Source organism: Hemitrygon akajei, chromosome 19 (genome assembly GCF_048418815.1).
Source record: "Hemitrygon akajei chromosome 19, sHemAka1.3, whole genome shotgun sequence".
NCBI lineage: Eukaryota > Metazoa > Chordata > Chondrichthyes > Myliobatiformes > Dasyatidae > Hemitrygon > Hemitrygon akajei.
Window position 1 is genome coordinate 66,022,713 of NC_133142.1, and position 14,257 is coordinate 66,036,969.

At 42.3% G+C, this 14,257-nt stretch overlaps 1 long non-coding RNA gene across 1 annotated transcript in view; it reads right to left on the reverse strand.

Moving 5' to 3' along the window:
* Positions 1 to 12,556, reverse strand: part of LOC140742129 (uncharacterized) — a 501,191-nt gene extending 488,635 nt beyond the window's left edge. Inside the window, exon 1 of the long non-coding RNA XR_012102230.1 lies at positions 12,453 to 12,556. This is a non-coding gene — a long non-coding RNA (uncharacterized lncRNA). The remainder of the gene's footprint in view (positions 1 to 12,452) is intronic.
* Positions 12,557 to 14,257: the final 1,701 nt, after the last annotated feature.

The window sequence follows — 14,257 nt, forward strand, 5'->3', positions numbered from 1 at the left end:
TCTTGGCAAAGCTTCCTGTGCTGGCTTGGGGATAGTGAGGACTTCAAAATCTGCCCTTTCCAACATACAGACGTGCCTCGCTCTCAATGGGAGACTATACCTTGATTAAAACAATAAAATGCTGGAGCAATTCAATGGGTTAGGCTGCACTATGGAGGGAAATGGACAGTAGACAGTTAAGGCTGAAAGACTTCATATAGACTAGATCAGAACAAATGAGAGGTCTTGACTCGAAACCCAACAGTCCATTTTTATGCTGCCTGACCCATTGAGTTCCTCCAGCTCCTCATGATGTGCTGAGTATGTTTCTTCATAAAACAATCTAGAAATAGAGGTCACTCTTTTAAAACAGGTGATCACCCCTTTAAGACAGATTTGTTTTTCACTGCAGGTCATGGGAAGTCTTTTCCAAGGGCATTGGAAACAGACATTCTGAATACTTTTAAGCAAACGTAGATAGATTCATAGCCAGATACCATACACCTGCGTCACTCACCTGAAGAAGAGGGATGTCTGCGTTAGAATGCTGTTCCTGGACTACAGTTCAGCATTCAACACCATAATTCCCTCCAGACTTGACAGGAAGTTCAGAGGCTTCAGCCTGCACCCGAGCTTGTACAGTTGGATCCTAGACTTCCTGTCAGATTGCCAGGATGGGCTCCCTCACCTCTACCCTCTGACCCTCAACAACGATGCCCCACAACATTGTGTTCTGAGTCCCCTTCTCTATTTCCTTTACACCCACGACTGTGCTGCCACACACAGTTCCAATCTGCTCATCACAGACATCCCACACTGCACAAACTCATTTCAAGGAGGTAGCACCATCAATTTGTGGGAGACTCCCAGAACTTCTGGGAGAGGTGGGATGTTTGCGATAGAGTAGCTCCTTAGCAGCTAGCCAGCTAGTTTAAATAACGTTAGCTATGCTAATGAACAAATGACACCTGTTAAACTCACCTCAACAGTGATTTAACCCACCACTGGCAATAGAAAAGTCACTGTTGCAAACAGTGCAGCGAGCAACACTGTCATTATTTTTGACCCCTATTAGGCAGGAGTGCACTTTAGTGTAGTCTGGGGTGAAGTGCATTTAATGTTTTCTTTTTGAGAAACATCTCTCTCTTTCTCCACCCCCCACCCCCCCCCCCCCAGAACATCTGGGAGAGGTGGGATGTCTGTTGTCAAATCTGCAGATGACACGACTTTGATTGGCCTTATTTCTAGTGATCATGGAACAGCCTACAGAGGAGAGGATGACACCCTGACACAATGGTACCACAATAACAACCTCTCCCTCAATGTCCAAAAAAAAGGAGCTGATTGTGGATTACAGGAGGAACAGGCTCGCCCCGACGAACATCCGTGAGCCTGCAGTTGAGAGGGTGAGTAGTGTCAAGTTCCTTGGCATACACATCACTGATGATCTCACCTGGACTGTACATACCAGCTGTGTGAAAAAAGCACAACAGCGTCTCTTCCATCTCAGAAAACTGAGGAAGTTTGGCATGGGATCCCAAATCCTCAAGACCATCTACAGTGCAAGTTTCAATTTCTCCATTTTATTTATTTATTTAGCTATCTTCTTGTAAATAGCTGCGAGAAAATAAATCTCAAAGTTCAAAGTAAATTTCATATCAGTGTATATAGTACATATATCATTATATACTATTCTGAGATTTATTTTCTTGCAGGCATTTACAGTAGAACAATGAAATACAAGGAATCAATGAAGGACTACACACAAAGACTGAGAATCAGTGTGTAAAAGAAGACAAACTGTGTAAATAAATAATACTGAGAATATGAGTTATAGAGTCCTTGAAAGTGAATCCATAGGTTGTGGAATCAGTTCAGTATCAGTTCAAGGTAGTATATGGTGACATGTAAGGTTGTCATAACAGGGGATGGTAGTGGGGATAAGCTCCCACTATCTATTAAATGCTCCCAATGGCGTACGTATTAGGGTTAGCCTCTGACCACCAAGTTAACTCCTGGCCTTCATGTGTGGCTTAGCTACTAAGCCTGGTGGAACCATTTCTACTGACAGGAGAAGGGGCAAAGATTGGTTTCTGGCAGCTTAGAACCTGTAACCTCAGGCAATGGGGATCATCAGCTCATCTAGGAGAAGGAAAACTCTGATCTCAAACCTCCACTATCTTGATTCCACTCACGTGGAAGGCTTTGGGAGTAAACTCCAAGGAAAAAAACTGGAGCTAGAGTCCCTAAGGCAGCCTTACGTTGAGTTCCATACTGACTGGCAACTCCTGCAATGCCACTGATGCCAAACTGTATCGGTCTCGGCCATTCCTTTGGATTCATCAGCTATATGGCGAGGGGGAGTCTGCTGTACAGGCAACAGCCTGCTTTCCATATCATACTGCGCTGGCTTGCTTGCGTTTCATGTAAACAGCAGGCATACAATATCCATGGATGACCTCAACCAACTGAAGGCCTCAGATACATACATTGATAATAGGCATATTTGAACTTTGAACTCTATTGATCTGTATGTGCATAAAGGGAAAACAAAATAAATTTGATAATGTACAGAGAAATATGGAGAGTGAGGAACAAGGAGAACAAGAAATAAGCCATTGGTTCCCTGATATTTGTCTATTACCTATTGATATTTGTCATTTCAAAGCAGAATGTAAATAATATAACACAGAACTGCACAGAATTTACAGTGTAGAAAGCAGCCAGAGGGTTGCTAGGGCACTGCAAAATGTTTACACCCCACACATGTGTCTTCTCACTTTATTGAATTTAGTACAAACTTCTGTTCCATTCTCCCTCATGTATTTACCCAGCCTCCTGTTATCTACCTGAATGGTAGCAGCATAAGCAATTTCAAGGGGTTATTAATGTAGATGAGTAAAATAGATTAAAGAAGCAACTCTGTTTCTGGGTGAATTGATTGAGGAATATTGTGATGATGAGTGATCTGGGTTTAGGAAGACCATAAGACCATAAGATTTTGAAGCAGAATTAGGCCATTTGGCCCATTGAGTCCACTCCACCACTTCATCATGGCTGATCCAAATTTCCTCTCAGCCCCAATCTCCTGCCTTCTCCCCGTATCCCTTCATTCCCTGACCAATCAACAATCTATCAACTTCTGCTCTTTGCATAGAGACAGCCTCTATATCCACCTGTGGCAAAGAATTCCACAGATTCACCAGTTTCTGGATAAAGAAATTTCTCCTCATCTCTGTTCTAAAAGGACATCCCTCTATTCCTAGTCTTAGACTCTCCCATCATAGGAAACATCCTCTCCAAATCCACTCTGTCAAGGCCTTTTGCCATTCAATAGGTTTTAATGAGGTCACCCCTTCTATATATGAGTTATAGAGTCCTTGAAAGTGAATCCATAGGTTGTGGAATCAGTTCAGTATCAGTTCAAGGTAGTATATGGTGACATGTTAGGTTGTCATAGCAGGGGATGGTAGTGGGGATAAGCTCCCACTATCTATTAAATGCTCCCAATGGCGTACATATTAGGGTGAGCCTCTGACAACCAAGTTAACTCCTGGCCTTCATATGTGGCTTAGCTACTAAGCCTGGTGGAACCATTTCTACTGACAGGAGAAGGGGCAAAGATTGGTTTCTGGCAGCTTAGAACCTGTAACCTCAGGCAGATGGGGATCATCAGCTCATCTAGGAGAAGGAAAACTCTGATCTCAAAGGCCTTCTGAAAATCCAAATACACCAAGTCTACTGCATCTTCTTTGCCTACCCTGATTGAAATTTCCTCAAAAAATTACAGTAGGTTAGTCAGGCAGGATTTTCCTTTCAGGAAACCATGCTGGCTTTGGCCTATCTTGTCATGTGCCTCCAGGTACTCTGTAATCTCATCCCAAAATATCATTTTCAACAACTTTCCAACCACTGATGTCAGGCTAGCAGGTCTATAGTTTCCTTTCTGCTGCCTCCCACCCTTCATAAATAGCAGAATAACATTTGCAATTTTCCAGTCATCCGGTACAATGCTAGAATCTATCGATTCTTGAAAGATCATTGTTAATGCCTCCGCAATCTCTCCAGCTACTTCATTCAGAACCCAAGAGTGCATTCCATCCTCAGACCATTAAGCTTCCTGAGCACCTTCTCAGTTGTAATTTTCACTGCACATACCTCACTTCCCTGACATTCTTGAATGTCCGGTACACTGCAGATGTCTTCCACTGTGAAGGCTAATGCAAACTACACATTCAGTTCCTCTGCCATCTCTGCATCTCTCATTACAATATCTCCAGCGTCATTTTCTATTGGTCCTATATCTACCCTCAACTCTCTTTTACCCATTATATACTTAAAAAGCTTTCAGTATCTTCTTTGATATGAGTCACCAGCTTTCTTTCATAATTCATCTTTTCCTTCCCAATGACCTTCTTAGTTTCCTTCTGCAAGTTTTTAAAAGTGTCCCAATCCTCTATCTTCCCACTAACTTTGGGTTCCTTGTGTGCCCTCTCTTTTGTTTTTACTTTGGCTCTGACTTCACTTGTTAGCCACGGTTGTGTCCTTCTTCCATTCAAAAATTTCTTCTTATTTGGAGTATATCTGTCTTGCACTTCCCTCATTTTTCACAGAAGCTCCAGCCATTGCTGCTCTGCTGTCCTTCCTGCAAATGTCCCTTTCCAGTCAACCTTGGCCATTTCCCCTCTCATGTCACTGTACCGTAGATTCCGGATTATAAGCCGCTACTTTTTTCCCACATTTTGAATAGCTTTGAACTCTGCGGCCTTTAATCCAGAGCGGCTAATACATGGTTTTTTTTCATGCCGCCTCGTAAACATTTTGCCTCGTAACAGTAGACCAATAAAATTGATGAGTAGTTCACAGAGGTCCAATGAAATTGTACGATAAATCAAGCGCACTTTCACAATTAAATTATTGTAAATCAGTCATTTGTACTCACCCTCATCAACATGGAAAACACTCGAAGAAAAGCATTGTGCTGCCTTTATGGCAGTTACTTAGTTTATAATATTTTCGCTTAGTAATTCATTTGTTAGTTAAAGTTAGAAGTGTTTTAACTATATTTGTTTTCTGTACTACTTCCCGGGATGCTATGACATCACACCCGGTTTCGCCGCGTCTTGTGGGAAACGGGAAGGTGGGGGCATTACGCGAGCTCATCAGACCCGAGCACATCAGACCCGAGCACATCAGACCCGATCGCGTTACGCGAGCTCATCAGACCCGAGCACATTAGACCCGAGCACATCAGACCCGAGCACATCAGACCCGATCGCGTTACGCGAGCTCATCAGACCCGAGCACATTAGACCCGAGCACATCAGACCCGAGCACATCAGACCCGAGCGAAAACGCTGCTTTTAAGTTAAAGGCGATCAATAACTTTTCCTGGTAGGCTGCAGTATATATATTTTTACCAGTCGCTAGGAGATATTGGAATGTTGTTCGTGCTGTTCAGTAAAAAAGTATATGCAACGTAATTTGTGTTACCAATACGTATGTATATTTAAAAGTAGCCATATTACAGGCACGGTTCGAAAAAAAGCATTTGCAATATATATTTGTTTGTTACCATATGGATTTAATTAAAAGTTAAAAAATCCTCACGTGTAATATCTTTCTGTGTAAATATCTCATATTACAACGTGGGACACCTGCGGCCGAAAATCCGGTGCGGCCTAAAATTCGGTGCGGCCTGTACAAGTAAAAAATTGATTTTATTTCTAAAATTAGAGCCAGCGGCTTTTAATCAGGTGCGCTCTGTAGTCCGGAATCTACGGTAATTTCTTTATTTCCACTGAAATACCAACACATTGGAATTTAGTTCCTCCTTCTCAAATTTCAAAGTGAACTCAATTATATTGTGATCATTGTTCCCCAAAGGTCCCTTAACCTTAAGTTCTCTTATCACCTCTGGATCATTGCACAACACCCAATCCAGCACTGGGCTCAACAACAAGCTGTTATAAAAAGCCATCCTTTAAATATTCACCTTCCAGGTGAGGCGACACTTCACCTGTGAGTCGGCTGGTGTGGTATACTGCATCCGGTGCTCCCGGTGTGACCTTTTATATATTGGTGAGACCCGACGCAGACTGGGAGACTGTTTCGCGGAACACCTACGCTCGGTCCGCCAGAAAAAGCAGAATCTTCCAGTGGCCACACATTTTAAGTCCATGTCCCATTCCCATTCTGATATGTCTATCCATGGTCTCCTCTACTGTCAAGATGAAGCCACACTCAGGTTGGAGGAACAACACCTTATATACCGGCTGGGTAGCCTCCAACCTGATGGCATGAATATTGACTTCTCTAACTTCCATTAATGCCCCTCCTCCCCCGCCTTACCCCATCCCTGATATATTTAGTTTTTTTCACCCCTCCTTTTTTTTCTCTCTTTCTGCCCATCACTCTGCCTGTTCTCCATCTCCCTCTGGTGCTCCCCTCCTCCTTTCTTTCTCCCTAGGCCTCCCGTCCCATGATCCTTTCCCTTCTCCAGCTCTGTATCCCTTTTGCCAATCACCTTTCCAGCTCTCAGTTCCACCCCACCCCTCCGGTCTCCTCCTATTGTTATGACCCCAGCCCCCTCCTTTGTGAGAATCGCAAGAGAGAGAGAGAGAGAGAGCCTTACAGTTTGGAATGTGGGCTGGCCTCTCAGCCAGACAAAAGCCATGGACATAGCCATTGTCTTGGGAGACACCTTTGTGGAATAAGGGACTGGACTACGTGCAAACCCTCAGGGCAACGTGGGCTGGGTGATGGGGGAAAGATTGCCTCACCCCCACCCTGATTGACATCTACAACCCTGCCAGTCCAGATAAAAGGTGGTCTGCCGAGGCGGGGCCTCAGACGCACCAAGGAGACACACGAAGAAGACACGATAGCGCTTCCCGTCGGAGCGGGAAGCCATTTTGAAGGAAGCCACGTGCGTTAGATTCCGGATCGGGAGTCTGTGGCTGAAACCAAAGGAAAAACCGTTTTAACTAACAACAGGGATTTGCTTCGCAAAGACGACGGGCAAGTGTTCCTTCTCTCTCTCTCCAACACGTGAAATGCCAGCGGTTCCCAAAACGGGGAAGCTTGCAGACTTTGAGTGACTCTTATATTCCATTGGACTCAGTATTATCCCCTAGACAATGATAGAGCTTATTTTTGATTGATTATTACTATACCTGTGCTTTAGATTGAGTTTTGACGATGTATATGATCTGAATGTTTTGCATTAACCATACGTTTGTGCCCCTTTATAAATAAAAACGTTTGAAAATAGTAGCACCAGGCTTCAACGGACCTCTCTATCTTTGCTGGTAAGTCACCCGGTTACTGGGAACGTAACACTATCACTTCACATTTTCCCCTCCCCCTCCTACTTTCACATCTCTTACTATCTTTCCTTTCAGTTAGTCCTGACGAAGGGTCTCGGCCGGAAATGTTGACAGTGCTTCTCCCTATAGACGCTGCCTGGCCTGCTGCATTCCACCAGCATTTTGTGTGTGTTGCTTTAGATATTCTACAAATTCTCTCTCTTGAGGTCTAGTCGTGACTTGGTTTTCTCAATCCACTTTCATGTTAAAATCCCCAACAATTATCATTACATTGCCCTTCTAACACACCTTTTCTATCTCCTGCTGTAATTTGTAATCCACATCCCGGCTGCTGTTTGGAGGCCTGTATACAACTGCCATTAGTATCCTTTTACACTTGCCATTTCATTACTCAACCGATAGAGACTCTACACCTTCCAATCCTATGTCATCCCATTCTAATGATTTAATATTATTTCTTATACACGGGTCACACCACCCCCTTGCCTATTAAACTATCTTTCCAATACACCGTATATCCTTGGACGTGTAGCTCCCACTGCAGCCATCCTTTAGCCAAGTTTCGGAGATGGCCATAATGTCAAGTTTCGCGGCATATGCCAGTGACATAAACTTGATTCTGATTCTGACAAAGGATTTGTCATGTTTGATTCTCTCAACCAGTTTGTATCTCCACTGCATTGTTTGATTCACTGCATTTTAACACCTCTGCTTCTAATACCTTCAGCAGCCTCTTTCAATCTTGAGGCCACCCAAACCTTTGCCATACCTGTCCCCAGTTGCAGTGAGCCTTTTTTTGCCTGGTACTTATTGATATTTAATTTTTCCCAGTTGATGGATGCAACGATACAGTCGTAGGCTTTATAGAGTTCATAGGTCACAGAATCAGGCCCCTCAGCCTGACTCATCCATGCAGACCAAGATGCCATCTAAGCTTGGAACTGGAATTGGTTTATTACTGTCACATGTACCGAAGTCCAGTGAGAAGTTTGACTTGCATACTGTTCATGTAGATCAATTCATTACACAGTTCATTGACAAAATACGAGGTAAACAATAACAGAATGTAGAATAGAGTATTACAGCTACACTGAAAATGCAGTGCAGGAAGACAATAAGGTGCAAGGTCATAAAGATGAGAAATTTCTTTAGCTTCCTAAAGACATTTTAGTTGTTAATGAGCAATCCTTGCCCATAGCATCTATGTGGTTGGACCAGGACAGACTGTTGGTGAAGTTCACTCCTAGGAGCTTCAAGCTCTCAACCTCAGTAAATCCCATTTCTCTGCACTTGACCAAATGCCATTTTCCTGCATTTGAACCACAAGACATTGAAGCAGAATTAGGCCATTTGGCCCATTTGATCGTGGTTGATCTATTATCCCTCTCCTGCCTTTCCAGTAACTTTTGACATTCCTACTAACCAAGAACCTATCAACCTCCACTTTAAATATACCCAATGACTTGACCTCCACACTGGTCTGTGGCATTGAATTCCACATTTCACCATATTCTGGCTAAAACATCCCCTTATTATTCATGTCACAGTTTACATCCTTTCTGAACTGTGATTGTTCTTGCCTTCAACATTACCCTCTGCCCTGGACCCAATATGCCCAGATACCATGGATTCCACTAGCCCTAATTTTCTGGACCAACCATCATGTGAGACTTACTGAAGTCTTTGTATGCCGTATCTACCGACTTGCCTTCATCAAATTCCTTGCAACCTCTACAAAAAAACTCAGATTTGTGATACAGGACTTTCCATGTACAGTATCAAACTGACTCACCTTAATCAAGCCCTGACATTCTGACTTTTTCAATGGTTTCTCTGCTATTGATGTAGGCTCACTGATCTTTAATTTCCTTCACGTTTGGAACATAGAATATTGAACCTTTGGCCCACAATGTTGTGCTGACCTATCTAAATTTACTCAATGATCAATTATACCTTCCCTCCTACACAGCCCATTACTCTTCATTTCTAAGAGTCTCTTAAATATACCTATTTTATCAGCCTCTACCATTACTCCTGGTAGCACAAACCACACACTCACCACTCTCTGTGTAAAGAACTTATCTCTGACAACCCCCCTCCTATACTTCCTTCTAATCACATTAAAATCATGCCCTCTTATATTAGAAATTTCTGCCCCAGGAAAAAATCTCTGGTTGTCAACTTTATCTCTGCCTCTTGCACACCTCTGTCAAGTTACCTTTCATCCTTCTTTATTTCAAAGACAAAGACTCTAGCTGGTCAACCTATCTTCATAAGGCATGCCCTCTAATCCAGCCCAGATCCTGGTAAACACCCTCTGAATCCTTTGTCTTGGGTTGATGAGCATCAAAAGATAAATTACTTTTTAAGTTACTAACCTGAACATGGCATCCCAAGGAATAGATATTGAAGTAAGCCAGAAACATTCTGTGAGTTAAGAGTGAAGCCATGCAAAGGAAAAAAAAACAGAATAATTATTGTTAAAATCTAAAAGTAAATGCCAAAAAGTAGGAAACTGTCTTACATGGGTTGGAGAGTGACAACTCTGCTAAGGAGGCCTTCTTGATGTTTTGAGTTTCCTTCTTTTTTCCCCAAATGCTATGTAGCAAATAAAATTGACCAAAGCCAAATTGAAGTAGTTGGTGAGTATGGTATAGGTTAGGTGGGTGAGAAAGGGCCATTTTAACCTAAGACCAATCTAACCCTTCCCTCCTACATAGCCCTCTATTTTTCTTTCAACCACATACCTATCTTAGAGACTCTTAGATGCCCCTAATGAAGCAGTGTCTAACAGCACCCTAGCAGGCTTTTCCATGCACCTACCTCTTTCTGTGTAAAACTACACTAACACTCCCTCTATACTTACCTCCAATCATCTTAAAAACATGTTGGCTCGTATTAGCCATTGGTGACCATTGGCTATTGGGAAAAAGATGCTGGCCGTCCAACTTGTACACTTCTATCAAGTAGTCTCTTGTAACCCTCAGGTTTGGCTGACGGTGAAGACAGTCTGTGGCCCCACCAAACGTGTGGAATCTGAGGTGCAAAACCTCTTGTTCGTGTGGATGTTGTGTGATCTGATCCCTCATTACAAATCAGTACCACGAAATAACAGACAGTACACCATATGCAATTAAATGATTTAGCTTTATAATTCTTAATTTGACTAAGGGGTTAGTAAAAAAAAAACAAGAAGGGCCGATTTTAATGAAACAGCCTAATGTGCACAAGTTGGAGCTTGCGGTTTCCACTGATCCTCTATCGTTTTCCCCGGGTTTCGTTGACTCCCGGCCCCACTCCAAGAACACTCCATCCTGCAGTCTACGACTTCCCTTTTCTGGTGACTTCCCTCTTCATCTCTCGCTGAACAAAAGACCGAGATTACCTCATTCTCAGGCACACAAGAAAAAAAACACTCCTTCATTGGACGGCGCACATTCCAAAGCCTCCGTTATCTCCAGCCATAATCTAAACACTGCTGCTACAGAGAAACCATTACATTAGCAGTGAAACCCTTCCCAGGGTGTTACATTCTCATCTTCCATTACTCCAAAGAGAAAGATCCTAACTCTCTCAAACGTTTCTAATGCTCTACATGTAAAAAAAACATCTCTGATATTGCCTCTAATTATGCCTTCTTGTATTAGCCATTTCCACCCTGAGAAAATGTCTCTGGCTGTCTGCTCTATCTATGCCTTTTATCATCTTGTACACCTCTATCAAGTCACCTCTTATCCTCCTTTACTCCAATGAGAAAAGCCACAGCTCTCTCAACCTATCTTCATAAGCCATGTTCTCTAATCCAGACAGCATCCTGGTAAATTTCCTCTTATCCTTCTCTAAAAGTGGATTAACCAGAGTTACCCTGCAGCTCTTGGATTCAAACCCCCGTCTAATGAAGGCCACACAACATATGCCTTCTTAACCACCCAATAAGTGTCACAGCAACTCTGAGGGATCTATTTCTGTGAACTCCAAGATCTCTCTGTTCCCCCACACTGCTAAAAATCCTATCTTTAACCCTGGTTCTGCTTTCAGATTTGACCTTCCAAAATGCATAAGTTCATACTTTTCTGGATTGAACACCACCTGTCATTTTTCAGCCGTGATCTGCATCCCATCAATATCCCATTGTAACCTATGACAACCTTCTACACCATCTACACCACCAAACTTTGTGTAATCTACTTACCAATCCACCCTTCCACTTCTTCATCCATGACATTTATAAAAGTATTGCTGGTCAACCAAATTCTAGGTAGAATACTCTTCATCTAAAAGCACCCTCTGCTTTTTGTGAACAGGGCAATTCTGAATCCACACAGTCAAGTTTCCCATTTTTCCATTCTTCCTGACTTTCTGAATACACTTTACGAGAGTACAATTGGAGAAGAGTAATGGAACACAGAAACAGACCCTTCACTCCATTACCTCTGTGCCAAACTATCATTTTGCTAAACTCTACCTGTGTTTTCCAAAACATAAACTGAGTAGAAGCAATTTCCTTCCTGCTGGCTTGGTTCCTTTATCAATTGTTATAACTTTATATCTCCTAGTTCTTGATCACTCCATGAATGCTTCTGCCCAATATCCTATATTCTGTTTGTAGATAGATAGATAGATAGATAGATAGATAGATACTTTATTCATCCCCATGGGGAAATTCAACTTTTTTTCCAATGTCCCATACACTTGTTGTAGCAAAACTAATTACATACAATACTTAACTCAGTAAAAAATATGATATGCATCTAAATCACTATCTCAAAAAGCATTAATAATAGCTTTTAAAAAGTTCTTAAGTCCTGGCGGTAGAATTGTAAAGCCTAATGGCATTGGGGAGTATTGACCTCTTCATCCTGTCTGAGGAGCATTACATCGATAGTAACCTGTCACTGAAACTGCTTCTCTGTCTCTGGATGGTGCCGTAGCCTACTCAGCGCCCTTCGCTCAGCTACCGATGTAAAACTCTCGAGTACTTTGCCCACGACAGAGCCCGCCTTCCTTACCAGCTTATTAAGACGTGAGGCGTCCCTCTTCTTAATGCTTCCTCCCCAACACGCCACCACAAAGAAGAGGGCGCTCTCCACAACTGACCTATAGAACATCTTCAGCATCTCACTACAGACATTGAATGACGCCAACCTTCTTAGGAAGTACAGTCGACTCTGTGCCTTCCTGCACAAGGCATCTGTGTTGGCAGTCCAGTCTAGCTTCTCGTCTAACTGTACTCCCAGATACTTGTAGGTCTTAACCTGCTCCACACATTCTCCATTAATGATCACTGGCTCCATATGAGGCCTAGATCTCCTAAAGTCCACCACCATCTCCTTGGTCTTGGTGATATTGGTGATAGCCTAAATGATTTTAAAAAGCTGTATCAGACCCTCTCACAACCTTCTCTGTCCCAAGGAAAACAATCCCAGTCTATCCACTGAACTAAATTTTGGTAATTTCCTTCTGCATCCTGACTAAAACCCAGACTGTGGTGTCACAAATTGGCTATGACATTCCAAACGTAGTGTTTAGCCCTAGCTAGGGTTCCATCTTCTTTCTTGGAAAGAATCAATGTGAAAGATTTGTTTAGTAAGTCTATTATCTTCTCCCGGGATTAGCGCTACCTCTCCTCTTGGCTATCCTTTCTCTCTCACAACAAATCAAACATTTTTGGGTTTCATTTTCTGACTACTAACAGCATTATCCTAGCTTTTTCTTTGGCTATCTGAGCTTTAATTTTATTTCAGAACTTTCTGTATTCTGTTTGGTTCATACTTACATTAGCAAACTAGCATCTATCACATACTTTTCTCTCCACTATACTTTAGGCTCCATCCATTTGTTCATCTAAGGAATTCTGGCTTTAAATGACTGAACAAACACATTCAAAAGTCATGGTCAGATTTATTCTCATCCCACTGAAACTGGGCCTCTGGAACAGTATTTGTTTTCATTGATCTATATTTCTTTTTTTGTAGATGTTTTAAACCTTATGGCATTATTGTTGCTATTTTCTTTTTTTTTAAATTTTATTTAATTGAATTTTTAAATGATTACAAGTGTAGAAAAAAAAAGTATGTGACCCTTCCCCCCTCCCCTTAATCCCTCCCCCCTAACTTCCCTATATGAAAAAAATTAAGAAAGAAAGAAAGAAAGAAAAGAAAGAAAGAAAGAAAGAGTGCCTGGTTGTTGGAAGGTCTCCACATGCTCCATGGAGTTCTTAATAACTTTAGTATATGTATTTATTTCTTTCCCCAAGTAACCATTAATTTTCTCTTCAGAGCACCTATATATTTAATCCTGTCTTTTGTAAATAAGGGCCCCAGATTTTCAAAAATGTTTCATATTTATCTCTATTGTTGCTATTTTCTTGATTTCCCTACTGGCATTAGTCTATTATTGCCTTGTGTACCATGATACAGGGAAAAACGTGTTTGCATGCCATCTGGACAGATCATGCTATACACAAGGATTAAGGAGCAACACGAGTGAATCTGCTGATGCTGGAAATAAATAAAAACAAAAACACAAAATGCTGGCAGAACTCAGCGGGCCAGACAGCATCTATGGGAGGAGGTAGTGACGATGTTTCGGGCCGAAACCCTTCATCAGGAGTGAAGTAACATGGGATGGTCGAGGGGGGATAAGAAGTGGGGGGGGGGGAGGGATGAAGTAGAGAGCTGGGAAGTGATAGGCTGAAGGGAAATGGGCTAGGGGGAAGGTGGAGAATTATGGGAAATAAAAGAGAAAGAAAGTTAGAGCTGGGGGGAGATTATAGTGAGGGGGGAAACAAAGAGAGAGAACGAGAACCAGACTAAAATAATAGATAGGGATGGGGGTAAGGGGGTCAGGGGTATCAACGGAGGTCTGTGAGTTGAATGTTCATGCCGGCAAGTAAACTTACATGTATTAGGCATTTGCTGTGGTGTGTTTGGTCAGGGCACGCAAAAACA